The following is a 25,952-nucleotide window of genomic DNA, read 5'->3' as shown; positions in this document are numbered from 1 at the left end:
CTAGAGTAGGGGTCGGCAAGCATCGATCACGATCAACCAGTCGACCCTGGGGAGCCGACAGGTCAATCGTGACCACGGCTCTATTTCCCCCTAGCCTCAGCCGCTCTTATGGTACCTGTAGTGAGAGTAGGAGGCAGCATATCGCTGGATGGAGGGCAGGATCTGCTTAGTGATTGGTCACTAGGTGGTCCTAGCAACCAATCACCAGCCTGGTTTTATGAACACCGACAGTCCCAGTCCCGCCTTCCACCCAACACTGTGCTGTCTTCTGATCTCCGCTCTGCTCTACACTCGCTGGCAGGTAGGAAGCACTATCTGTGTGTGATGTGAAGGGGACAGAGGAGACACTGTAGGAAGGGGGAGGGAAACAGGAGACACTTTGGGAGGGGGGACACAGGAAACATTGTGACACTGTGGGGGGGGGAGCACAGGAGACACTGTGGAGGGGGCAGAGGAGACATTGTAGGAGGGGGGACAGAGGAGACACTGTGGGAGGGAAGGCAGAGGAGATGCTGTGTGGGGGGCACAGGAGCCACTGTGGAGGGGGCAGATGAGACACTGTGGGAGAGGGGACACAGGAGACACTGTGGGAGGGGGGCAAATGAAACACTGTGGGAGGGGGGCAGAGGAGAGACTGTTGGAGAGGGGACAGAGGAAATTTCAGTGCTAGGGAGTGATTCTGATGAGAAAAAGACAAAAGACACTGCTTTGGGGGATGGGGAAGCAGAGGACACTGCTATGGGGCAGGGTGGAGGACACTACACAGTGGGGGGGTGTCAAGGTCCTACCTTTCCTCAGGGCTGTGCTGCTCCATGTGCTGGCATCCATCTTAGGTGTCTGCAAAGCATTGTGGGATCCTTTATGCTTTCAATCCTCTGCGGCTCCTCCCCCAGAAGGTGGCAGCTTATCACATATAAGTCTGCTGTTTGTAGCTGTCCATTGCATTCGTGTCCTGTCTCTTGCACAGCAACAAGCTCCTGTTTAGCTACTCTTTGCTTTCCTGGATACCGACTCGGCTTTGGCTAAGACTCCTCCTGGCTTCTGACCCCGGCTCTGGCGACCATTCTTCCTGGCTCCTGATCCCGGCTCTGGTAACGATTCTTCCTGGCTTCTGATCCCGGCTCTGGTGACGATTCTTCGTGGCTCCTGATCCCGGCTCTGGCGACGATTCTTCCTGGCTCTTGATCCCGGCTTTGGCTACGATTTCCGCTGTTGGACTTGCATAGACTCTTGTCCTATTTTTATAATAATAAACCTACCTTTAGTTGCACCTCCTTGTGTGTCTGGCTCCTCGCTCCCTGACACTACATGAATGCCATGAATCCTGACGGTGCAGGTACGCCCTCGCTCCCTATGTTGGTTGCCAGACTTGATCAGCAGGATCTCTTATTGGATCAGTTCGCTCAGGCGTTGCAGACGCTGCTTGCACGCACAGCGCACCTTGCTCCTGGTGCTATTAAGCCGGTTGTCACTCCTGTGGTCGCTTCCGCTGTTGCTCTGGTTGTTGCGCCTACCTCCGCATCTGCTGCCGCACCTGCAGTGCCCAGAGGTATGACTGGTTCAGCCCCCCTTCCTCAGCGCTTTGGGGGTGAGCCGAGTCAGTGTCGGGGTTTCCTTAACCAAGTGGGCATATATTTTGAATTGATACCCCACGCTTTTCCTACAGAGAGGTCAAAGGTGGGCTTCCTAATATCGCTGCTCTCGGACAAGGCCTTGGCCTGGGCAAATCCCTTATGGGAGAACAATAACCCTGTGATTCACGAGTTTGCCGGTTTTGTTGCCTCCTTCTGTACGGTATTTTATGTACCTGCTCGCTCCGCCTCTGCTGCTAAGCTGCTCATGTCCATGCATCAGGGTTCACGAACTGTTGCCGAGTACACCTTAGAATTTCGTACCCTGGCGGCAGAGGTGGGTTGGAACAATGAGGCTCTGGTGGCTGCTTTCTCTCATGGTCTCTCAGATGCGTTGAAGGACAAGATTGCAGCCAAAGAACTGCCTGTGGAGCTCGAAGCACTCATTTCCTTCCTAATCCTGATTGACAGCAGGCTCAGGGAGAGGCCTTCACTTAAGGAGCGTCTGCGGAGGCCTCCTAACCGATTGGCGCCTATGTTTTTTGTCCCACCCGTTCCTCCCTCTCCTCCCATGCCTCCTGGGGATGGCTTGTCTGGCGGTGAGCCCATGCAGCTGGGGTTTGCTCGCCTTTACGAGGGGGAGCAGGCCTCTCGGTGTCGGGAGGGTCGCTGCCTGTACTGTGGTCTCGGTGGGCATTTTCGGCAGTCCTGTCCGGTCCGTCCGGGAAACGCTTGCACCTGAGATCCTGTCGGGGGCAGATCTTGGGTGGAGTTTCCTCGTCCCCGGTTTCCCGCATAGATAAACCGCTAATCACCGTTGTCCTCTCTTGGGCGGAAGGCTCGGTGACGGCCCAGGCGTTGGTAGACTCTGGTGCTGGCGGGTTGTTTATGGTCAGTTCATTTGCTACCCAGTACTCCATTCCTCTGCAGGCTCGAGTTACTCCATTGGTCCTTGAGGCGATAGATGGCAGGCCCCTGCAACCGCCACAGGTTACCCACGAGACCCTGCCAGTTGAAGTAGCTATTGGGGCTGTTCACAGGGAGTTGGCCTGTTTCCAGGTAATTTCTTCCCCGCACTACTCCGTGGTTTTAGGACATCCCTGGCTTCAGAAGCACAATCCGACCTTTTGAGATTCTCTCGTGGTCCCCACAGTGTGGGGCCAATTGCATCCGTGGACCTGTTAAAGTGTTGTGTGCCTCCTCGGACTCTGTGTTGCCTACTGACTATGAGGAGTACCTGGACGTGTTTGACAAGGTGCGCGCCGGTGTTCTGCCTCCTCATTGTCCATACGATTGTGCCATAACCTTACAACCCGGTGCCACTCCTCCGCGTGGCAGGGTGTATCCTCTTTCGGTTGCGGAGAATCAGGCCATGGAGGAGTACGTTGCAGATGCGCTTTCCCGGGTGCACATTCGCAAGTCTACTTCTCCAGCAGGAGCTGGCTTTTTCTTCGTGAAAAAGAAGGGCGATGTATTGAGGCCTTGCATTGATTTTAGGGGTCTCAATCGAATCACGATTAAGAACGCTTACCAAATTCCGTTGATTACCGAGTTGTTCGACAGCCTCAAGGGAGCAACGGTCTTTACTAAACTCGACCTTAGGGCTGCGTACAACCTGGTACGGATCAAGGAGGGCGTTGAGTGGAAGACCGCGTTCAACACCAGAACCGGCCACTATGAATACCTGGTTATGCCCTTCGGGTTGTGTAACGTGCCCGCGGTCTTTCAGGAGTTCATTAATGATGTATTTTGTGACTTGTTGCAGCAGTGCGTGGTGGTTTACTTGGACGACATCCTGGTTTACTCTGCGTCTATGGAGTCTCATATCCAGGATGTTAAGCGGGTGCTGCAACGGTTACGTGAGAATGAGCTTTTCTGTAAGCTCAAAAAGTGTGAATTTCACCGATCCCAAGTTGCCTTTTTGGGCTACACCATTTCCGCTGTGGGATTTTCCATGGACCCTCAGAAGGTTTCGGCGGTTGTGCAGTGGCCTCGTCCCAGTGGTCTTCGGTCCATTCAGCGCTTTTTGGGATTCGCCAACTATTATCAGAAGTTTATCAGGAACTTCTCCACGCTGGCCAAGCCTCTCTCAGATCTGACCAAGAAGGGCAGTAATCCCCACGAGTGGTCACCCGAGGCCATCTTAGCTTTTGAAGCTCTGAAATCCACCTTCGCTTTGGCTCCGATACTGTCTCATCCCAATCCTGGGTTGCCTTTTGTCCTCGAGGTTGATGCATCTGAGATGGGAGTAGGCGCCCTCCTGTCTCAGCGTCGGTCACCTGATGGACCCCTACTTCCCTGTGGGTTCTACTCCACGAAGCTTTCCTCCACAGAATGCAACTACCAGATTGGAGACAGGGAGTTGTTGGCCATTATTCAGGCTCTCAAGGAATGGAGGCACCTGCTCGAGGGTTCTGCGGTTCCGGTCCTCATTCTCACTGACCACAAGAACTTGACGTATCTCTTGGAGGCTAAGAGGTTGACGCTCCGTCAGGCCAGATGGGCTCTGTTCTTTTCGTGTTTTAACTATGTGGTCTCCTATTTGCCTGGCTCCAAGAATGTCAGGGCTGATGCCTTGTCGCAGCAATACTCTGAGCTGTCCAGGGAGGACTCTGAGCCGACCTCGGTCATACCTCCGGATCAGATCCTGGCTGCCATTCGTACCAGCCTGACTTCTCCCCGTGGGGAGCAGATTTTGGCGGCTCAAACCGATGCTCCCTCTGAGAGACCGGCTGGTAGATGTTTCGTACCTGAGGGATTGCGCACCCGCTTGCTGCGTACCTACCATAATTCCAAGACTGCCAGTCATCCAGGGAGGAACCAGTTGTCCTGGGTCGTTTCTCGTTTATTCTGGTGGCCATCTCTCCGTTCCGGCATCGCCTCATATGTAGCGGCATGCTCTGTCTGTGCCCAGAATAAATCTCCTCGGCATCTTTCATTGGGCCTTCTGCAACCCATTCCCAATGGGGAGCGTCCCTGGTCACACCTGGGCATGAATTTTATTGTAGACCTCCCTGCGTCTTGAGGCCATAAGGTCATTCTTATGGTCATTGATCATTTCTCCAAGATGTGCCATTGTGTTCCGTTCAGGAAATTGCCGACTGCGCAAGAACTGGCTACGGTTTTGGCCAGGGAGATCTTTCGCTTGCATGGGTTACCTAAGGTGATTGTCTCGGACCGTGGGAGCCAGTTTGTGTCCAGGTTCTGGCGTGCCTTCTGCTTTCAGTTGGGTATCAAGCTCTCCTTCTCTTCGGCCTACCACCCGCAGTCCAATGGGGCTGCGGAGCGTTCCAACCAGGCCCTGGAACAATTCCTTCACTGCTATATCTCAGACCATCAAGACAATTGGTTCGATCTCCTGCCATGGGCAGAGTTTGCGAGGAACTCGGCTGTCAACTCCTCCTCCGGGATGTCTCCCTTCATGGCCAACTATGGGTTCCAACCCGCTGTATTGCCTAAGTTGTTCTCGCCACAGGACATTCCGGCTGTCGATAACCATCTTGCTGCCCTGCGTTCCTTGTGGGGGCAGATCCAGAGGTCCTTGAGGGAATCAGCTCAGCGCCAGAAGCTCCAGGCTGATCGTAGACGGTTGCCCGCTCCTTCATACCAGGTCAGAGATTGGGTGTGGTTGTCCACTCGTAACCTCAATCTTCAGGTGCCCGCACCGAAACTGGCTCCCCGTTTTGTTGGTCCTTTCCACATCCTCCGCAGGGTGAACCCGGTTTCCTATGCCCTTGCTCTTCCTCCTGGGATGCGTATCTCCAATGTCTTCCACATATCCCTGTTGAAGCCTCTGGTCTGTAATCGCTTTACTGCCTCTCCGCCTCGGCCTCGTCCTATCCGGGTTGACGGTCATGAGGAGTATGAGGTGAGCCGCATCCTGGACTCTCGGTTGGTCCGCGGTCGGGTGCAGTTCCTGGTCCATTGGCGTGGTTATGGTCCTGAGGAGCGTTCCTCGGTTCCTTCCACGGATGTTCATGCTCCTGCCCTCCTCCGTGCTTTTCACGCCCGCTTTCCCCAGAAGCCTTATGTTGAGCCGCGGAGGGGTCCTTGAGGAGGAGGTACTGTCAAGGTCCTACCTTTCCTCAGGGCTCTGCTGCTCCATGTGCTGGCATCCATCTTAGGTGTCTGCTAAGCATTGTGGGATCCTTTATGCTTTCAGTCCTCTGTGGCTCCTCCCCCAGGAGGTGGCGGCTTATCACATATAAGTCTGCTGTTTGTAGCTGTCCATTGCATTTGTGTCCTGTCTCTTGCACAGCAACAAGCTCCTGTTTAGCTACTCTTTGCTTTCCTGGATACCGACTCGGCTTTGGCTAAGACTCCGCCTGGCTTCTGACCCCGGCTCTGGCAACCATTTTTCCTGGCTCCTGATCCTGGCTCTGGTGACGATTCTTCCTGGCTCCTGATCCCGGCTCTGGTGATGATTCTTCCTGGCTCCTGATCCCGGCTCTGGTGACGATTCCTCCTGGCTCCTGATCCCGGCTCTGGCGACGATTCTTCCTGGCTCTTGATCCCGGCTTTGGCTACGATTTCTGCTGTTGGACTTGCATAGACTCTTGTCTTATTTTTATATTAATAAACCTACCTTTAATTGCACCTCCTTGTGTGTCTGGCTCCTCGCTCCCTGACAGGGGGTTGATATGAAGGGGGGCAGAGGACACTGGTTTGGGGGTACAGGACACTACTAGGGGGGAGGGAGGCAGAGGATATGACAGTGAGGCAGGCGGAATATGGTGTGAAGGGGGGCAGAGGACACTGGTCTGGGGGTACAGGACACTATTGGGGGGAAGGGGGCAGAGGATATAACAGTGAGGGGGTGGTGTGGTGTGAAGGTGGGGCAGAGAACACTGCTTTGGGGGCTACAGGACACTACTGTGGGGGGAGGGGGGCAAGGGACACTTCAGTGAGGGCGGGGGTGATGTAAAGGGGGCAGAGGACACAATATTGGGGGGTAAAGGACACTACTGTGGGAGGAGAGGGCAGAGGACACTACAGTGGAGGGGGTGATGTGAAGGGGGCAGAAGACACTGCATTGGGAATACAGGATACTGCAGTTGGGGGTCATGTAAAGAGGGTCAGAGGACACTACTGTGGTGGGTGATTTTTTTTTTTCTAAGGGCACCTCCTAGTAACAACCCCCCCTTCCCCCACCCCGGGGATCTTTGCTTTACTCCATGTTGTCCATGTTGTCCAGGTAGAATACATGGGGTCACTCAATGAAATTGGAGGAGAAACGGTTTAACCTTAATTGCCTCCCGCCTGCCATATAAGGTAATGATGGGAGGGCGGCGGTTATCTCGCTCTGGTATGACATCATATGACGTCCTCCCAATTTAACTGCGCATGCCCTTGGTGCGCTCACAGATCACTGTAAAGAGCCAATGACGTCATATCCAATCACAGCTGATCACATGTAAATAGGAAATGCCGGTTATTGGCAGTACTCTCCTCCCGCTGACAGTTTGTGAGGAGAGAAGAGCTGGTAATCTGCATTACTCAGAGCAGACATCTATGCTGATCATCAGGGCACTGATGATCAGTGCCCTGATGATCAGTGTAGCCCCATCAGTGTCACCTGTAAGCGCCCATCAATGCTACATACCAGTGCACATCAATGCCACATATCAGTGCCTACCAGTGACATCAATGGCACATATCAGAGCTGCCTTTCAGTGCCGCCTATTAGTGATTGCCAGTCAGTGCCGCCAATCAGTGTCACCTATCAGTGCCAGTGAGTGCTGCCTATCAGTGCGCATCAGTGCCACCTATCAGAGCCTGTCAGTGCCGCCTAACAGTTCCAATCAGTGCCGCTTAACAGTTCCAATCAGTGCCACCTATTAGTGCCAGTCAGTGCTGCCTATCAGTGCCACCTATCAGCGCCCATCAGTGCCATATATGAGTGCTGCCTTTCAGTGCCCATAAGTGATGCCTGTCAATGCCCACAAGTGATGCCTGTCCATGCTCATCAGTGCCACCTATCAGTGCCGCCTATCAGTGCTCATCAGTGCCGCCTATCGATGCCCATCAGTGCCACCTATCAGTGCCCATCAGTGCCGCCTATCAGTGCCCATCACTGCAGCCTCATTAGTGCACATCAGTGAAGGAGAAAAATTACTTATTTAAAAATTTTATAACAGAAACTAAGAAAAAACTTTTTTTTTTCAAAATTTTAAGTCTTTTTTAGTTTGTTTAGCAAAAAATAAAAACCCCAGAGGTGATTAAATACCACCAAAAGAAAGCTCTATCTGTCTCTAAAAAATAATAAAAATTTTGTTTAGGTACAGTGTTGCATGACCACACAATTCAAAGTGTGACAGCGCTGAAAGCTGAAAATTGGCCTGGGCAGGAAGGGAGTAAAAGTGCCGGTAGGCAAGTTTAAACTGTGTATCTTCACTGTCAGAACGGCAAGGATGTGGTACTCTGTTCTGATGTGGAAGTATTGACAGCTTTAAAAATACTCTTGGATGGGCATCACAGAATACACGTATATGGGAAATCATTTTTTACATGAACACACACCCACACAGGTTGAGCTGCATGGACTGGTGTCTTTGTTCAGCCTTACTGACTACTAAAACTGGAAAGTACAAAATTTGGTGCAGGTTGACAAAAAACCTGGAAGCTCATTGGTTTCTATGCAGAGCTGCACTGGATTTTTCACCGTCCAGTTTTAGTACTTCAAGTCTGGACACTTTTACCCCCTTCCTGTCCAGGGGGTTTTGCTATATAAATGAAAAAGTCCAAAAAGTTTGAAAAAAAGTGTTTTTCTTATAACATTTTTCAAATAAATAATCTTTCTTCATAAATATTGGCCAAAATGTATTCAGTTATATTTTTTGTAAAAAAAACAGTAACCCAAATTAGTTTATAACCAAAAATTATAATTTTTCAATTTTTTTTTTTTATATTTTTTTGGTTGTTTTTTTCTTTACATACTGTCACCCTAGCAGTACAGTGTCACTATAGTGACACTGTACTACTTATGGGGGGGTATTGAAGGTTTTTTTTTTTTTTCTTACATTGATTGCTTTTACACCCATAAAGGCTGTAAATGTAATCATTTCTCCTTCTCTTTGGCTGCATTCTTGCAGCCATTGAGAAATACTGTGTGACCTGTGATTGGTCACAGCTTATCACATGGTACAAGGCTGTTGTGAATAGCCTTGTACCATGTGACCTCTGTGATCATTCACAGATTTCAGACGTAGTAAGCAATAATGTCAGAAGTGACAGCTTGCTTACTACTCTTCATGTGATCACTGATTGGCCAATCAGTGATCACATGATCGGGACCTCACACACAGGTCCCATACAACGATCGGTGTTCCACTGTGTCCAGAGGACACAGCAGGCACCGGATCGTAGTGCTGCACACTCCTAGGGAGCGCGCATAAGCAGGGGGCAGGGAGGTTGTTTATAAACGGCCACCCACCCCTGCACTGCTCCCGTCCAGCCGTTTATATACATAGACCAGACAGGAAGTGGTTAAAATATGTACATTTCCAGCCCCGATTGGATGTCTTGGCTCAGCTAAAGAGAATGGCTGATTGTGACATAAAATGTACAGATTTGAGTAGCTGAGATGTGACCTGTAGCAATATGTAATCCTAAATGTAGTTCATTCCTTGTCATTAAAGAAATATTCAGTCAAAGGTGCTCAGAGACAGATGGTCATCAATTAGCTCATCAATTAGCATCTGAAGGGACCTAGCTTTCTCTGGAAGTGGCACCTGGGTGCTAATTAGATTTTGTCACCTATATGTAATCAGACTTTGCCACTTTCCTGAAGTAAAAGAAGGAAACGGCTGGAGACAAGTTGTCTCCCTGACATTGGGAGCTCTAAAAAAATATACATACATCAAAGGAGTATGTTTCCTCCCTCATAAAAGCTAAAATATTAGTTTCAAAGAGATGAAAATACTTCCTTCTGATTGGGCACTCTGTGGGTCACATCGACATATAAAAACCGTATTTGTGACTTAGGTAGAATGCCAGGAAAATACAGGAAATGGTTATGTGGCGCTGTAGTGCGATAGCCGAACAGTGATTGGTACTGTTGCGATCGGACTGACGCGCTGATGTCGGAAATCCAATCCCCGACTTGGTGATTCAAGCTGGTCTTGGTCCAATTGACTTTGGGCCGTTCGGCACCCAGAACATCCTGTGGGCGGGTACAGGAACACCCCCCAGGGTCAACTGGCCAAGGACTAATGTCCCGCCTACGTCCATATCCCCATAAATTGAGTACCAGGACATTGGGACAGGGTAATTCGTATGGAGCTGGTTCGATCGACCAACAGATTGCTGATTCTCCCTGACTTGCTCCAGTCGCAGGATAAATCTTGGTAAAAGTTTTATTTCTGTTTTTTTTAATCCCCTTTTATTTTATAGTGAATAGTCATTTGTGTGTCTTCTTGTATTTTCTGTAACTTTTTATATTTTGTACATATTTTATGCACTGCCCACTTTCGGGATATTAAATCTTAAAATTAATTAGTGACTTCTGTGTATTTAAGCACGGGCTCATATCTTCAGAGAGATTAGATTGGAGAGATTAGATTGTATTGTATTTTAGTGCCTTTAAACGCTCGGTCAAGCTCATTGCCAATCTGTATGCAATTGCACTGCGTGTGGGCAGATTGCGTGCAGATTGTAAAGGCAACAGATCGGCCAGATGGAGATCTGTCTGTGTGTGGGGTGTCCCAGCAGACCGTTCTGCGGAAAAAGCTGTTGGGTGATGGCAGGCTACTGTTTGTGGTGTGTCTGATGTGGGGGTATGTGGACAGTGGAAGAGTGATTAACAACGGGGTTCTAGCTGTAGGATAGCTGGAGGGATCCTAGAAAGGGTGTGTGATTGCTAACTCTAATCAGTGCACCAGATTGTATATAAGATTTGTATCTGCCAGTGTGTGGTTAGCTAGCTGGATTGGAGTGGAGGCTCCCTTCGGTAGTGGTCAAGAGGTAGTGCGAGCTGTGAAAGTATATCACGGTGGATCTTATATTACGGTTTTATATATTCAAAGTTAAGTCCCCTTTATTCCCTCTTACCCCAAGTCACGGCCGCACGTGCACGCCTCGGTTAGCTAGTCGCTGTGGGCGTGGTGTGTGGGTGAATCCATGACACTGATAGAAGTATTACAGTGCTGAAGTTCACAGGTTGAATATGAAGGAGAAAGAAGAGAGGATCAGAGAGATCAAATAGGATACTATTCTTGTAAGTTTAACTCTTTTGTGCCTCCCTGGCAGCAGATTGTCCTGTCACTTCTGCTTTTTGTTTTCTCCCTACCTAATCTGTGTTTCCTCAACATAGTCTGTGTCTTTCCTGATGCTTTCTTCCCCTTTTCATCAGCTGATTGATCTTTACTGTCTCTGATTTTAGGTACAGCACCAAGAAGAGATAGTAACTGAGCATGTGCAGAGCAGGGTAAGACAGTGCATTACTAGATTTCTAACAGTATAGGCATTTATTATTAATGTTTTACATAGCTATACATGCAAAAGGGGCAAGCCTGAAGTGATCTATCAGAACTTAATTTTCTGACTAAAGTTCCACTTTACAAATTCTGTTACAGGCATACAGTATGTGCCCATACACTTTGTTTTTGAGTAGTCAAAGGCAGACAGTAGAGTAGAACATGTACTCTCTTGGACACACTAATGCAGTATACATATTATTATCTGTGCTGCATCAGTTATGGTAATTAGGGATGTTCTTAGACCCGGGCACCTGGAGTATGTGCCCCTGGTCTTCTTCTGAGTGCCTTGGGTCTCCTTTGCAGTAACTGCTCATGTTACTTCAAAATGCTCCTCTAGACAAACGCACAAATATTTGCTAAACTTTTATTTAAGCTATGATGACACGATTTATGTTTAATTTCATATATTTAATGTCGCCATGTTTATAAATTACAGATAGGACTGTTTTAGACCAATTCATATTTTAGCAAAATAGATGAAAATCTGATCAAAGTATGTTTTTTATTTTTTTTAAACCAAAGAAAGACATTTTCACAGCTCTCACTGTGAAGAAACCTTTAAGTGTTTGGAGATTAAATGTCTTTTCTCTAGACGTAAAGAGTGCCCCCTTGTCCTCTGTGATGACCACAGGGTGAATTGCTCTACACTCTACACTGAGTTCACTATATGAACCACTGATGTAGTTATACATGTTGATCATATCCCCCCTTAATCTCTTCTTCTCAAGAGAAAATAAATTCAGTTCCTCTAATCTTTCCTCATAGTTAATCTCCTCCATGCCTTGTATCAATTTAGTTGCCCTTCTCTGTACTTTCTCAAGTTCCAAAATGTTCTTTTTGTGAATTGGTGCCCAAAACTGAACTGCATATTCCAGATGAGGTCTTACTAATGATTTGTACAAGGGTAATATGATATCTCTCTCTCTCTCTGGAATCTATACCTTTTTTAATACAAGAGAGGATTTTGCTTGCTTTAGAAACCACAGCTTGGCATTGCATGCCATTATGAAGCTTGTGATCTACCAGAACTCCCAGATCCTTATCCACCATTGATTCCCCCAGTTTTACTCCCCCTAGTATGTATGATGCATGCATATTCTTAGCCCCCAAGTGCATAACCTTACATTTACCAACATTAAACCTCATTTGCCACATAGTTGCCCAATTAAACAGTGCATTGAGGTTGGTTTGTAAGCTGAAGACATCCTGTAAGGACGTTATTCCACTGCACAGCTTGATGTCATCTGCAAAGACTGAAATGGGATTTGTAATCTCAGACCCTAAATAGTTTATAAGTATATTAAAAAGTAAGGGTCCCAACACTGAACCTTGGGGTACACCACTGATGATCCCAGACCATTCAGAGTATGAATCATTAACCACTACTCTCTGAATACGATCTTTTAGCCAGTTTTCTAACCATTTACAGATTTTTTAAAGCCCAAAGACTTTACCTTACACATTAGCCGTGTGTGGGTAACTGTGTCAAACGCTTCCGCAAAATCCAAGTATACCACATCCACCGCCACCCCTCTGTCCAAGGTTTTGCTCAACCCCTCATAAAAAGAAATCAGATTTGTTTGACAACTTCTGTCTTTCATGAATCCATGCTGTCTGTTGCTTAAAATATTTTTTTCCAGCAAGAACTCATCTATGTGGTCTTTTATTAAACTCTCCAGTATCTTCCCAACTATAGAAGTTAAACTAACTGGTCTATAATTACTTGGTAAAGATTTTGACCCCTTTTTAGGTTGACACCCTAGGGTAGGTGTCACCTGGTGCCGGAACACTTGGTGACACCCCTTCCGATGATCCCTGCAGGATGGATCTGATCTGCGGAGTGAGCATAATGGATCACAATCCGATCCATTATTCTCCCCAATCCACAGATCTGATCCATCCTGTGGAGATCGTCGGCTTGCAACCTATTAGGGGTTAACTGATCTCTCTATGAGCTCCACGAAAAGGTAAGTTTTAAAGCAAGACGACGATCCCCGCAAAATGGATCGGATCTGCGGATTGGGGAGCATAATGGATCGGACTCTGATCCATTATGCTCAATCCGCAGATCTGATCCATCCTGCAGGGATTGTCGGCTTGCTTTAAAACGTACCTTTTCGTAGAGCAGGTCCAGTGTCACCCCATGCAATAGGTGTCACCTCCCGCACCTGCCTAGGGACGCCCCTGCAGGTACCTTTTCTTATTAGCAGCATTTTCATCTTGAATTTCCACAACTGTTAGTTCTTGTTTATCGGGTTTTCACATGAAAGCTTTGTTGCAGCTGTGTTACTGGCCATTTTCTTTTATTCTGTTGCAGTCTTCTTTCTGTTGCTGTATCTGGTTATGTTTGTGAAACTGGACCCATATCCTGCTAGAAATTCTGTATATAGCTCTACAGAATAGACAGTGCACAGTCCATGTGTGCTTTTCTGCTGCTTCACTGCAGCCAGGAAACATCAGTGAAAAGACAGTGGCACTGATTTACTAATGTATATAGAAGGCGCCTAGGCGCATTTCAGTGGGCTAATGTCCACTTTTCATTAGAGTCCGTCTACTTTTAGACGGCAAAGACATTTACTAAAGAAAGCGTCTAACAAACTGACACAAAAGCAAATTTACTAACTAGGCACAATACTGGAATCGGTCTAAGAAAACAGATGTCCTAAAAGCACGTCTAACAAAACGAAAAATCACTGTAGAAACATGTTCGCATTGAAATTTGCTTTCCCAAATATCTGGACTTCACTTTAAACAATATATATTTAATTTCACAAAATTTATTCAGTGGGTAAAAAATATTTTTTTAAGGGAATTCATGACAGTCAAGAACTAGACGCTTTTCCAACGTCTATTCAGGGATAGAAATGAGCATGTGCAGAACACAATTTAGCCATCTGCTGTGGGCGCTTTCTTTTTAGATGATGTTTAATAGTAAATCTCTGTGTGTAGTCCTCTGCAAGACGGCAATCGCAACCGTCTACTGTGTTTAACAAACAGCACTATTTGTAGCTAGGCATATCTTTTTGTATTCTAATTTGATTTCCTTAGTTCTATTGATTCTTTTTTTGTTTCTTATCCTTTATAATGATTTCTGTAATGGTTTTACATATTTAGAAGATCTAGATAATATATATTTTGACAGCTGAATCTAAAAATAAAGTTCAGCAATTAAAAAAAAAAAAACAGTGTGGGGTCCCCCCTCCCATCCATACCAAGCTCTTCGGGTCTGGTATGGATTTAGAGGGGAAGCCCCACGCCAAAATGTAAAAAAAAATGGCGTGGGGTCCCCCCCAAATCCATACCAGACCCTTATCCGAGCATGCAGCCCGGCAGATTAGGAAAGGGGGGGGACAAGCGAGCACCCCCCCCTCCTGAACCATACTAGGCCACATGTCCCCAACATGGGGGGGTGCTTTGGGGAAGGGGGGCTCCCCCCAAAGCACCTTGTCCCCATGTTGATGGGGACAAGAGCCTCTTGGTTGTGGGGGTCTGCGGGCAGGGGGCTTATCAGAATCTGGAAGCCCCCTTTAACAAGGGGGCCCCCAGATCCCGCCCCCCCATGTGAATGAGTATGGGGTACATGGTACCGCTACTCATTCACAAAAAACAAAAAGTGTAGTTTTAAAAATGAAAAAAAAAAAGAGGTTCAGTTCCCTACAATGGCTCTCGCTGTGTGACAGCATGTGACCCCACCCCAAGTGACAGCAATGATGTCAAATGGGGTGGGGACACTCGGATGATGTCCCTGGGTCATCCCGCCCCTTACATATTTAAGAACGGTCAAACCACCGGAGCTGTCACATGGCGGGAGCCATTGTTGGGAACTGAACTTTTTTTTTCTTTTTTCGGGTCGGTCGCTGCTACCCGAAAAAAAAAAAAACCTCAAACCACCGGAGCTGCCACACGGCGGGAGCCATTGTCGGGAACGGAACCTTTTTTTTTTTTTTTGGGGTCGGCGGCGGACATCGTAATCTACTGCGGGGGACATTCTTTGAGTTTTTTCTTTTAATAAAGGACTTGTCAAAGACCGTGTCCTGTCTTTTTTCACACTACACTTTTTGTTTTTTGTGAATGAGTATGGGGTACCATGTACCCCATACTCATTCACATGTTGGGGCCAGGATCTGGGGGGCACCTTGTTAAAGGAGGCTTCCAGATTCCAATAAGCCCCCCTGCCCACAGACCCCCACAACCACAGCCCAGGGTTGTGGGGAAGAGACTCTTGTTCCCATCAACATGGGGACAAGGTGCTTTGGGGGGGATGTTGAGGGCATGTGGCCTGGTATGGTTCAGGAGGGGGGGCGCTTGCTCATCCCCCCTTTCCTAACCTGCCGGGCTGTATGCTTATATAAGGGTCTGCTTTGCCATTAGTTTCAAGACCTTGTCTGTGTTCAAACACCTTCAAAACTGAGCCTTATGTGAATGTCAACCGATGGGGTGAGATAAGGGCCTGGACTAATGATTGATTTGATAATGCTGGTTTCCACACTGCCCCCTTTTGGGAAGGGTTTGTCAAGCCAAGAGCTGAGAGAGAGTGAGAGAGAAAAGAGCAAGAGAGAGAGAGTAGAGTGAGCAAGAAAGAGAGAGTTAAAAAAATAACAGCATGGGGTCCCCCCAAAATCCATAACAGACTCTTATCGAAGCATGCAGATATCCCATGCCTTTAAAGATTTATTTCCTTTGTTGAATTGCCTGCTTGGTTCACACTTGATGCAATTTAAAATTGCGCTTTTGGTTGGCAATTTCACAGTTTTTTCTGTAGATTTCCCAACGAGTTATTGCATTTTCAATTGTGTTTTGCATTGCGATTTCTATTGTAGTCTATATGTGAAATCGCTACAAAATGCAGAAAAAGTTAGACAAGAACTACTTTTAAAATAGCGCTGCAACAAATCGCGTATGTTAAGACACTCACATTCACATTCATTAGATCCGATATCAGGTACAATTTCAATTCCCAAATCGCACCTGAAATCACGGCAGGGTGAACCAGCCCTAAGGGCTGGTTCACCCTGGATGCGACTTGGTATGTGATTTGCATGCCCTGCAACTTGCAAATCACATGCCAAATTGCACCCGATGTGACCGGGAGCTAACACCACAGTCACATCCAATCCGATTTAGAAATCAGGCAACTTACAGTGAAGTTGCACAATTTCAAAAACAGATTGGATGTGAACGAAGCCTATAGAGGACAATAGGTTGCAACTTGGCCTACGATTTTCAAGTGGCCTGGCATGCAAATCGCATGCCATATCGCACCCGATGTGACTGGGGGCCTCTCTCTCTGCAAATTGCATGAAAAGTAGTGTTTTCACTACTTTATAAATTGTTGCAGCTCCGACCAAGTTTGAACCACACCAATATGAATGCTCTAATAGAGGTCACATCGAGTGCAACTTGCAAATCGTATGCCAAGTAGCACCCTATTGTCTGCTATTAGAGTGGTCACATGGGTGTGTTTCCGACACTGATTTCTAAAATAGTACATGTACTACTTTTGTGGCCATTTGCATAGACAACTCTGTCAGATGTCTTACAAATCACAAGGAAATCGGCAACTTCACTGTAAGTCGTACGAGTTCCAAATCGGCTTTGATGTGACTGGGGTTTAAGGTCTTTTTATGTTTGATTTCCTGAGTGTTTTTCTGATTTATAGGAAATCCCGCATACTAGCAAAAGTGAATTGACATTTTCAGTATCGCATGCGAGATGTGGTCATGTGACTGCCTTAACTCATGCGATAAGCTTGAGTGAATTGTGCACATTGTGCTAATAAATGTTGCCATGGGGTTCCCCTTCACATCCCTCAGAACATTCAATGTTCTGTTGTATGCTGCACAGGTACACTTCACTGTTGCTTTCTTTGACTCTGATTTGTGGGGTCTGTATACCAAGGATTAACGCAGGAGGAAAGAGGATTGAGGCTGGCTAATCAAGTACAATCACTTTCTCTGACCAAATGAATGACAGTGGGAGGGGTGGCCTTCATTGAGGGTGGGGCCTTGTTTTGGTGTGCTCCAAATCCAACCTATGTTATATAAAGGCCTACAGTAGTGGGTAGTTTGTCCTGGTAATAGGCCAGGTTATTTTCAGCAAGTCCTTGCCTGTGGTGGTTTGGGGGAGGAAGAAGAGATATTGTGCTGAATTTCCCCAGACCCCACTCAGGCTGTGTTTTGATGTGGGCTGTAAATATTTAGCATTTTTTCCTTTTAAAGTATGTTTGTGTATTATTGTACGATTGTGTGTTTATTATCTTTGCATTGTAATCCAGCACGTTAATTGCTCTGGTCTTCCAAATTTGCACTTGGTTATAGTTTGCTTGCTTATTTATACTGAAATGCAGTTTTAGGACAAACCTGATCAGAAATGTATGTGTGGGGGATTTGGGGAGGTGGGAGGTGTTTGTTGTTTTGGCACTTTCATATGTATTTGTATATTGATATTTTGACCTGGGACTTGTTTTGTGGATAGATAATCCTACTAAGTGATGGTGTGTGGTTAATTTTATGGCCCTGATAATGCTGCTTGATTCATATTAACTGTTTGTTTCCTGCTGTAACCTGTGAAAGCACTGTTCATTAGAAGGTATAATCTTTTAGATTCTAAACTCTTATGAGCAGGACAGTTCTATTTTAGCAACATCAATCCTGCTTTTTTTCCCCACCAGGAAATTGACTGTACCTACTTGTTGCTGCTGTCCAAATAAATGTGGAATATGTATTTGATCAATAAATGTTTGGACTATGTATTTTTTGAGGGGTTATTTCATGTTCATGTTCAATATACTAGCACCCCTAACACTTATATTTTGCTACCTATATAATATGTCCAAATCTAGCTTGTTAGAGTGCACATATGCAAGTATATCCAAACTAACAAACCAAAAGCACCCTATTGCACCACAAGACAATGTTATGTACCAATGAATAGGTTGTGTTCAATGTGCAGCTAGCTATTCTTTTTCTACAATCCTCTTAACAGTAATAAATTAGGCCCCCAATTTACATTGACTTTGGGCCTTTATCGGCAAACATATATTCGCCAATGCCACATACACAATAGAGCTGCAAACATAAATTTGCAAATGTCATATACACAATGGAGCCGAATGGAAAATTGCTATGACTTACAAATAAACGCCAAGACGGCTGTCGGAGGAGGCACTAGAGCGGCTGGCATACCGGAAAAATGTCATCATGTTTGCGGAAGGAAGTTCACGTGCACCCAGAAGTGGTAGTGGGGAGTGTTAGTGGATGGGGGTGTATTTAGGAGAGTTAGTGGTGATTTGCAAATCTATTTTTTGGCTTTGTGAATCGTTCTTTTGTGGAATTCCAGACCACATCTGGGCATGGCAAGATCACTGTTCTCGACCGAGGAGCTGATCCTCATTTACAAAGTAAGTGTGGCCATTGCAACTATATCCATAGCATTTGGGGGGGTTATAGTTTGATGATTTTTTTGGTTTAACAGGTAATGTGCAGCTTTTGGGGGGCTAGCAGCATGTCACTTAACGTACATGTGCATACACATGCTACTTCCTGTTTATCTGCACATTAGCTTGCGGGTATTGATGGGTCACCAATATTAACCATCCCAGCAGCTAGGCCTTCATGTTTAATCTTTGCATATATGTACATGTATACTGCATACCATGCCTTAGTGTACAGTGTGTTAGTGTACATTATGTAAGAGTACAATGCATTAGCATGTACAGTGCATTAGTGTAAAATGCATTGGAGTACAATGCATTAGAGTGTACAATGCGTTGGTGTACAGTGCATTGTGCTCTAATGCATTATACACCAATGCACTGTACACCAACGCATTGTAGTCTAACGCATTTTACACTAATGCACTGTACACTCTGACACATTTTACACTAAAACAGTAAAATGCATTAGAGTGTAAAGTGCGTTAGCGTAAAATGCATTTAGAGTGTACAATGTGTTAGCGTACAATGTGTTAGAGTGTACAGTGCGTTAACGTACAGTGCATTAGTGTACAATGCGTTAATGTACAATGCGTTTGAGTGTACAGTGCGTTAGTGTAAAATGTGTTAGCGTATACAGTGCATCACTATACATTGCATTAGTGTACAGTGCGTTAGTGTACAATGCGTTAATGTACAATGTGTTAGAGTGTACAGTGTGTTAGAGTTTACAATGCATTACTGTACAATGCGTTAGTGTAACATGCATTAGAGTACAATGCGCTAGCGTGTACAGTGCGTTACTGTAAATTGTGTCAGTGCACAATGCGTTAGTGCACAATGCGTTAGTGCACAGTGCGTTAGTGCACAGTGCGTTAGTGCACAGTGCGTTAGTGTAAAATGCATTAGAGTGTACAGTGTGTTACTGTACATTGCGTTCGTGTACAATGCGTTAGAATTGTACAGTGCATTAGTGTACAGTGTGATAGTGTACAATGCGTTAATGTACAATGCATTAGAGTGTACAGTGCGTTAGTGTACAATGTGTTAGAGTGAACAGTGCATTAGTGTACAGTGAGTTAGTGTACAATGCTTTAGAGTGTACTGTGCGTTAGTGTAAAATGCATTAGAATACAATGTGTTAAAGTGTACAGTGCGTTAGTGTAAAATGCATTAGAATACAATGTGTTAAAGTGTACAGTGCGTTAGTGTACAATGCATTAGCGTGTACAGTATGTTACTGTACATTGCGTTAGTGTACAATGCATTAGAGTGTACAGGGCGTTAGTATAAAATGCGTTAGTGTAAAATGCATTAGAGTACAATGCGTTAGAGTGTTCAGTGTGTTACTGTACATTCCGTTAGTGCACAATGCGTTAGTGTACAATGCATTAATGTCTAATGCGTTAGAGCAGTGGTTCTCAACCTTCCTAATGCCGCGACCCTTTAATACAGTTCCCCATGTTGTGGTGACCCCCAACCATAAAATTATTTTTGTTGCTACTCCATAACTGTAATTTTGCAGTGGGAGGAGTAGTGCCACGTCATTGGTGTCAGTGGGAGGAATAGTGTCCCATCACTGATGTCAATGGGAGGAATAGTGCCCCATCATTGGTATCAGTGGTAGGAATAGTGCCCCATCATTGGTATCAGTGGTAGGAATAGTGCCCCATCGTAGGTGTCAGTGGGGGGAATAGTGCCCCATCATTGGTGTCAGTGGGAGGAATAATGCCCCATCATTGGTGTCAGTGGGAGGAATAGTGCCCCATCATTGGTGTCAGTGGGAGGAATAGTGCCCCATCACTGGTGTCAGTGGGAGGAATAGTGCCCCATTACTGGTGTCAGTGGGAGGAATAGTGCCCCATCACTGGTGTCAGTGGGAGGAATAGTGTCCCATCACTGATGTCAGTGGGGGGAGGAATAGTGCCCAATCGTTGGTGTCAGTGGGGGGAGGAATAGTGCCCCATCACTGGTGTCAGTGGGAGGAATAGTGCCCCATCACTGGTGTCAGTGGGAGGAATAGTGCCCCATCACTGGTGTCAGTGGGAGGAATAGTGCCCCATCACTGGTGTCAGTGGGAGGAATAGTGTCCCATCACTGATGTCAGTGGGAGGAATAGTGCCCAATCGTTGGTGTCAGTGGGGGGAGGAATAGTGCCCCATCGTTGGTGTCAGTGGGGGGAGGAATAGTGCCCCATCGTTGGTGTCAGTGGGGGGAGGAATAGTGCCCCATCGTTGGTGTCAGTGGGGGGAGGAATAGTGCCCCATCATTGGTATCAGTGGTAGGAATAGTGCCCCATCATTGGTATCAGTGGTAGGAATAGTGCCCCATCATTGGTATCAGTGGTAGGAATAGTGCCCCATCGTAGGTGTCAGTGGGGGGAATAGTGCCCCATCATTGGTGTCAGTGGGAGGAATAATGCCCCATCATTGGTGTCAGTGGGAGGAATATTGCCCCATCATTGGTGTCAGTGGGAGGAATAGTGCCCCATCACTGGTGTCAGTGGGAGGAATAGTGCCCCATCACTGGTGTCAGTGGGAGGAATAGTGCCCCATCACTGGTGTCAGTGGGAGGAATAGTGCCCCATCACTGGTGTCAGTGGGAGGAATAGTGCCCCATCACTGGTGTCAGTGGGAGGAATAGTGCCCCATCACTGGTGTCAGTGGGAGGAATAGTGCCCCATCACTGGTGTCAGTGGGAGGAATAGTGCCCAATCGTTGGTGTCAGTGGGAGGAATAGTGCCCCATCGTTGGTGTCAGTGGGGGGAGGAATAGTGCCCCATCGTTGATGTCAGTGGGGGGAGGAATAGTGCCCCATCGTTGGTGTCAGTGGGGGGAGGAATAGTGCCCCATCGTTGGTATTAGTGACACCAATGATGGGGCACTATTCCTCCCACTGACACCAATGATACTTACCTTGCTGACCCCTGCTCCAGCCTGGGCTCGCTCGCTCCCTCTCCCATGGTACAGACACTTACCGGTCAGCTGTCTTCCTTCTCTTCACTCGCTCGATCTTCGCGGTGCCACTCGGCTCCTCCTCTCCAAGCTCTACCTCCTCGCCTGTGATTGGCTGCCTGTGTGCCTCTCCTGAGCTACAGTTCCGGCGGCCAATCACCGGCGAGGATTGATCCCGGGGGTGTGTCCAGCTGACAGGGGCGGCATGTCATCCCGCCCCCACACCTGGAGACGGATAGAGCAGCGGTGTCTCGGTTCCTAAGACCATCGGAAATATGTGTTTTCCGATGGTCTTAGGCGACCCCTGTGAAAGGGTCGTTCCACCCCCAAAGGGGTCGCGACCCACAGGTTGAGAACCGCTGCGTTAGAGTGTACAGTGTGTTAGTGTACAATGCGTTAGTGTACAATGTGTAGTGTAAAATGCGTTAGGGTACAGTGCGTTAGAGTGTACAGTGCATTAGTGTACAATGCGTTAGTGTAATGAGTTAGAGTACAATGTGTTTAAACCATTGCACTCACATTCCGGAGGTGTACACTGCACCAGGTATGATGAACATCCAGTAATGTACTTCTTTAGGCACAAGATGGCAGTAATTGTATGGATCCTTGCTTTGCATTACACAGCTTGTTGAAGGTTTGGAGCCTGGACTGGTCTATGCTGCTGGGGATGATACTGCCATCTTGTGCCTAAAGAAGTACATTACTGGATGTTCATCATACCTGGTGTGGTATGCACCTCCGGAATGTGAGTTCATTTCTTATCATTTATTGTGCAATAAAAGTTTTTAAAGGATAAAGCACTCTGTTGAGCTTTTGTTTATGAGGAATTACAGCTGACCCGTAGGTGGTTATCTGGAGGGGGCATCCTGGGAGATATTATTCAGCAAGTTGATCTTCAGAGTCCATACGTTTTGGAGCAAAAGTGCAGTTATACCAAAACTATAGGGCGGGCGCAAAGTGGTGCTTGCCATTTTAGCCAGTGTGTAGTTAACATGACAACAAGTTGTCCTGGCCACTCAAACATTACATGAATAAATGCGGTGGCTTTGGGCAAGAGAGTGAAGAGGAAGTAGAGCAGCTGGCCAGTTTTGACTATTGTCTGTGCCACTGCCACCTGTAGATTTATGAAGAAAAAAACCTCTGCTATGTATCTAAATGTTTTTATTTTTCTTTCAGCAGATTAACTGCTGGAGTAAAAGGCAGAGGGAGAACCTGGGAAGCCTGTTGTGATTAGCTGTCTGGTGTCACAGGTGGGTTTGAAAAAGTGATCTTAACAATTGCTCCAAAATAAAATAATAAACATGTAAGACTTACCTGTTCTGCACAGTAGTTTGCCACAGAGCAACCCAGATCCTTCATTTAGTTGCTCCCCCGCCAGCATCCCTTGACCCCTCTCTCCTCTCCAGTGCCTCCAGAACAAGCACCTTGTTCTGGTGTGAGCCCAAGAAGACTCATTCATGGGCCATGGAGCCCAGAGAGCCAAGCTTTTCAAGCACATCAAAGAATCAGGATGGAGCTCTACTTCAAGTAAGCATTAGTGTGCCTGGGGGAGGGGGGGACCTTGTGCCTTTTCAAACACAGTAAATGCTCCAAGAATGTTTACTTCAACTCCTGAAATGGTAAAAAATTAAAAAGATACTCTAGCTAGCCTGCACTGAGAAGTGATTGTCATGATGAAATGTCAATGATTATTTGCTCTAGTTTTACAGGAGTGGTACTGCTTGTAGTTCAAGCTGGGAGAAAGCCACCTTCATGGCCTCCACTCGCCTTCTGAAATGGTAAAGAATTGAATAAGACATTCTATGTAGCCTGCACTAAGAAGTGATTGTCATGATGAAATGTCAATGATTCTTTGCTCTCATTTTACAGGCATGGTCCTGCTGTTGGGTCAAGCTTGGAGAAAGCCACCTTCATGTCCTCCACTCGCATTCATTTGTGGCCAGTGGATATTTTGTGACACCAGGCAAGAACTGGCATCAAGGACCTGCATAAACACCCAGGCATGCCAGAGGTGGTTTGGAAGCAGCACAGCAACTTGACTATCCCTTTCCTCTATGCTGCTTTTGGAGGTGCACAATTGCTTCTCATTCCTGAACGAACTTGCACCGGATATTTTCCAGATATGTTTGAGCAAACAGCGGAGCCAGTTTTTGGTTTGCACAAAAAGTGGGAGCTGGCAGCCATATATTTCTATCAGGCCAAGTATTTGCCTTTTTTTTGTGTTTTGTCGAATAAAGACTATTTTTTGGTTCCTTAAAACAGTGTCATATCCTCTTGATTCTATTTACGAGACTTAAGATGGCCAGATAATATGCAATCTGATGAAAAGTCAGTGCAATTTCCTCAACATGTAGCTAAAGTCTGTAATAGTAGGTCCTACCAGAACAATGCATTGATTTTGAGTGGGCCAGGCCATACAGTACATAATGGAGATTTGCTATGAAGGAACTTGCACATTTGGATACCTGAGCTCATGTTGTTTGGGTCGAAAAATATTTTCAGTTGAAAACATGTCCGATTCCTAGATACATTGAGAGACATAGCAGAGGTTCAAGGTTTTCCATAGAAGTAGTTATTGTTTTTCCTAACTATTCAGGTGGCACAGACACAAGCATACACCCAGGGCCACTGTTAGATATCACGGGGCCCCATACAGCCTACCTGACAGCCCCCCACCGCCAGAGAAAATATCCAAATTATATTTATTGTAAAAATACACTAAAAACATTATTAATGGACACAATCCCTACCAAATTCCTGTTAAATTTAAATTATAAAACTGTACTGAGCTAATAAATAAAGCTGTGTGTGTAATTGAGGTCTTTGGGCTCATTCACATGGGTGCCGTTGCCTGTAGAGTGTGAATCAGTGGTTTGTTTTTGTGGCTGTCACCGTTTGCAGGCAACCTATGTTACACTATGGAAATGCTGCAGGTCCTAATTAGATAGGCATATGGGTGCAGATGTACAGCCCTGAACACAGACAGTGGGCATTCAGGGCCACTTCCCCACTCCTGCACACCTGTCAAATTAACACCTGTGTTCATACAGCTGCTGTGTCCCCATAGTGTAACAGGTGGCTCCAGCCACATGAACAACCCACTCATTCATGCTGTACAGGCCAGAGGACCTGTGTGAATGTGGCATTTTTTGCTTTTTTTTCCTCAGCCCATTAATTTCAATGGACTGCCTAATGTGTGGGAATATGCAAAAATACTGAATGCATATTATTTTAAAAGTGTGTTGCACCTAACCACACAGTGTGGTGCTATGCGTTTTTGTGTCTGTGAATGCATCTGTGTTTACTAGACATGTGGAGGTGCAATTAAGTTTGCATCATGGTACCTGTGCACATCTGCAAAGAGCATTACATTTCTTTGATGTGCAGGAAAATGCGTGCTCTTGCATGCATTTCTGCACCACAAATGGTGTGGACAAGTCCTAAGGGCCAGTTCACACTATAAAAACACAGTCTAGATGTGTTCCAGATGCGTTTTTGCATGCACTTTTTTATGCATGTTTAGCATGTTCCAGTGCATTTTGGATGCGTTTTTGACGCATTTCAGTGCATTTTAATGCATTCCAGGTAATTTTTTTCCCCTCTCTTTTTCTTCAATTTAATTAGGGACATGTGCATTTTAGTGTGTTCCAGTGCATTTTACCGCATTCCAGTACAATTCTGTGCATAAAAAATGCAGCATGTTCTGCTTTTTTTGCAGCACCTGCAACGCACCGGAAATGCAAGCGCTGATGTGAACTATGACATTGACAACCATATAACCTTCTTTCTGTGCATTTTGGATGTAGAAAAAAGCAACTGAAACACATGTAGTGTGAACTGGCCCTAAAGGTTATTGTAGGTAAGCGAATGGGACTGACCAGGAATTGTGAATTCAATCAGACTAGTGGTGAGATAGAATTAAGAATCTTATAATAATGCTAGATCTGAGCTGGAGGTGATAGGAAATGAGACACGTTAACAAGATCAGTAAATAATCAGTTAAATAAAAAGAGTTGGGAGGTGATACATAGATTTGCAGATGGAACAGGTGATGACAAGGGGGGTGGGGGAGGCAAGTTGTATAAGGAGAGAGGTTTAAGAGAAGAGAAACAAAGTTGCAATCAAATATAAACAGAAGGAAAATTGAAAGTTTCAAATTGTTAGAAGAACAGGACGCAGGTAAGATTCACTCCCTCTCCACTTTCTAGTCAGTAGCCAAAATCTTAATTGATTGATCAATATTCTTGGCACTGACAGAACCCTGGAAATTGATCTCCATATTTTGGGCATTCACAAATGTCAAGGAGCTTACACTCTAAGGCCAGAAACTCAGACATATACTAGGCCCATTAAACCTAACAGCATGTCTTTGGAGTGTTGGCAGAAATACATCTGTACAGAGACTGCATACAAACTCCAGACAGGTGTGGCCATGACTGGGATTAGAACCCATGACCCAAGTGCTGCAAGCCCTGAGTGCTAACCACTAAGCCACTGTAACAGAGTTTGAGCTGGAATG

The 25,952-nt window shown here is 46.2% G+C and overlaps 1 long non-coding RNA gene across 3 annotated transcripts in view; it reads left to right on the top strand.

The window, feature by feature from the left end:
* The window catches only part of LOC149440323 (uncharacterized), a 33,286-nt gene extending 9,594 nt beyond the window's left edge, over positions 1-23,692 (top strand). Inside the window, exons 2-4 of one of the 3 annotated variants that reach the window (XR_016307670.1) lie at positions 22,610-22,683; positions 23,143-23,211; positions 23,303-23,692. This is a non-coding gene — a long non-coding RNA (uncharacterized LOC149440323). Of the gene's footprint in view, positions 1-22,609; positions 22,684-23,134; positions 23,212-23,302 lie in introns of all 3 variants that reach the window. The other 2 variants (XR_016307668.1, XR_016307669.1) reach the window with 2 other exon arrangements.
* The last annotated feature ends 2,260 nt before the right edge of the window (positions 23,693-25,952 follow it).

Source organism: Staurois parvus, unplaced genomic scaffold (genome assembly GCF_062004578.1).
Source record: "Staurois parvus isolate SC_StPar_1 unplaced genomic scaffold, SC_StPar_1.0 ptg001091l, whole genome shotgun sequence".
NCBI classification, from domain to species: Eukaryota; Metazoa; Chordata; class Amphibia; order Anura; family Ranidae; genus Staurois; species Staurois parvus.
This window is presented reverse-complemented; position numbering and strand designations above follow the sequence as displayed.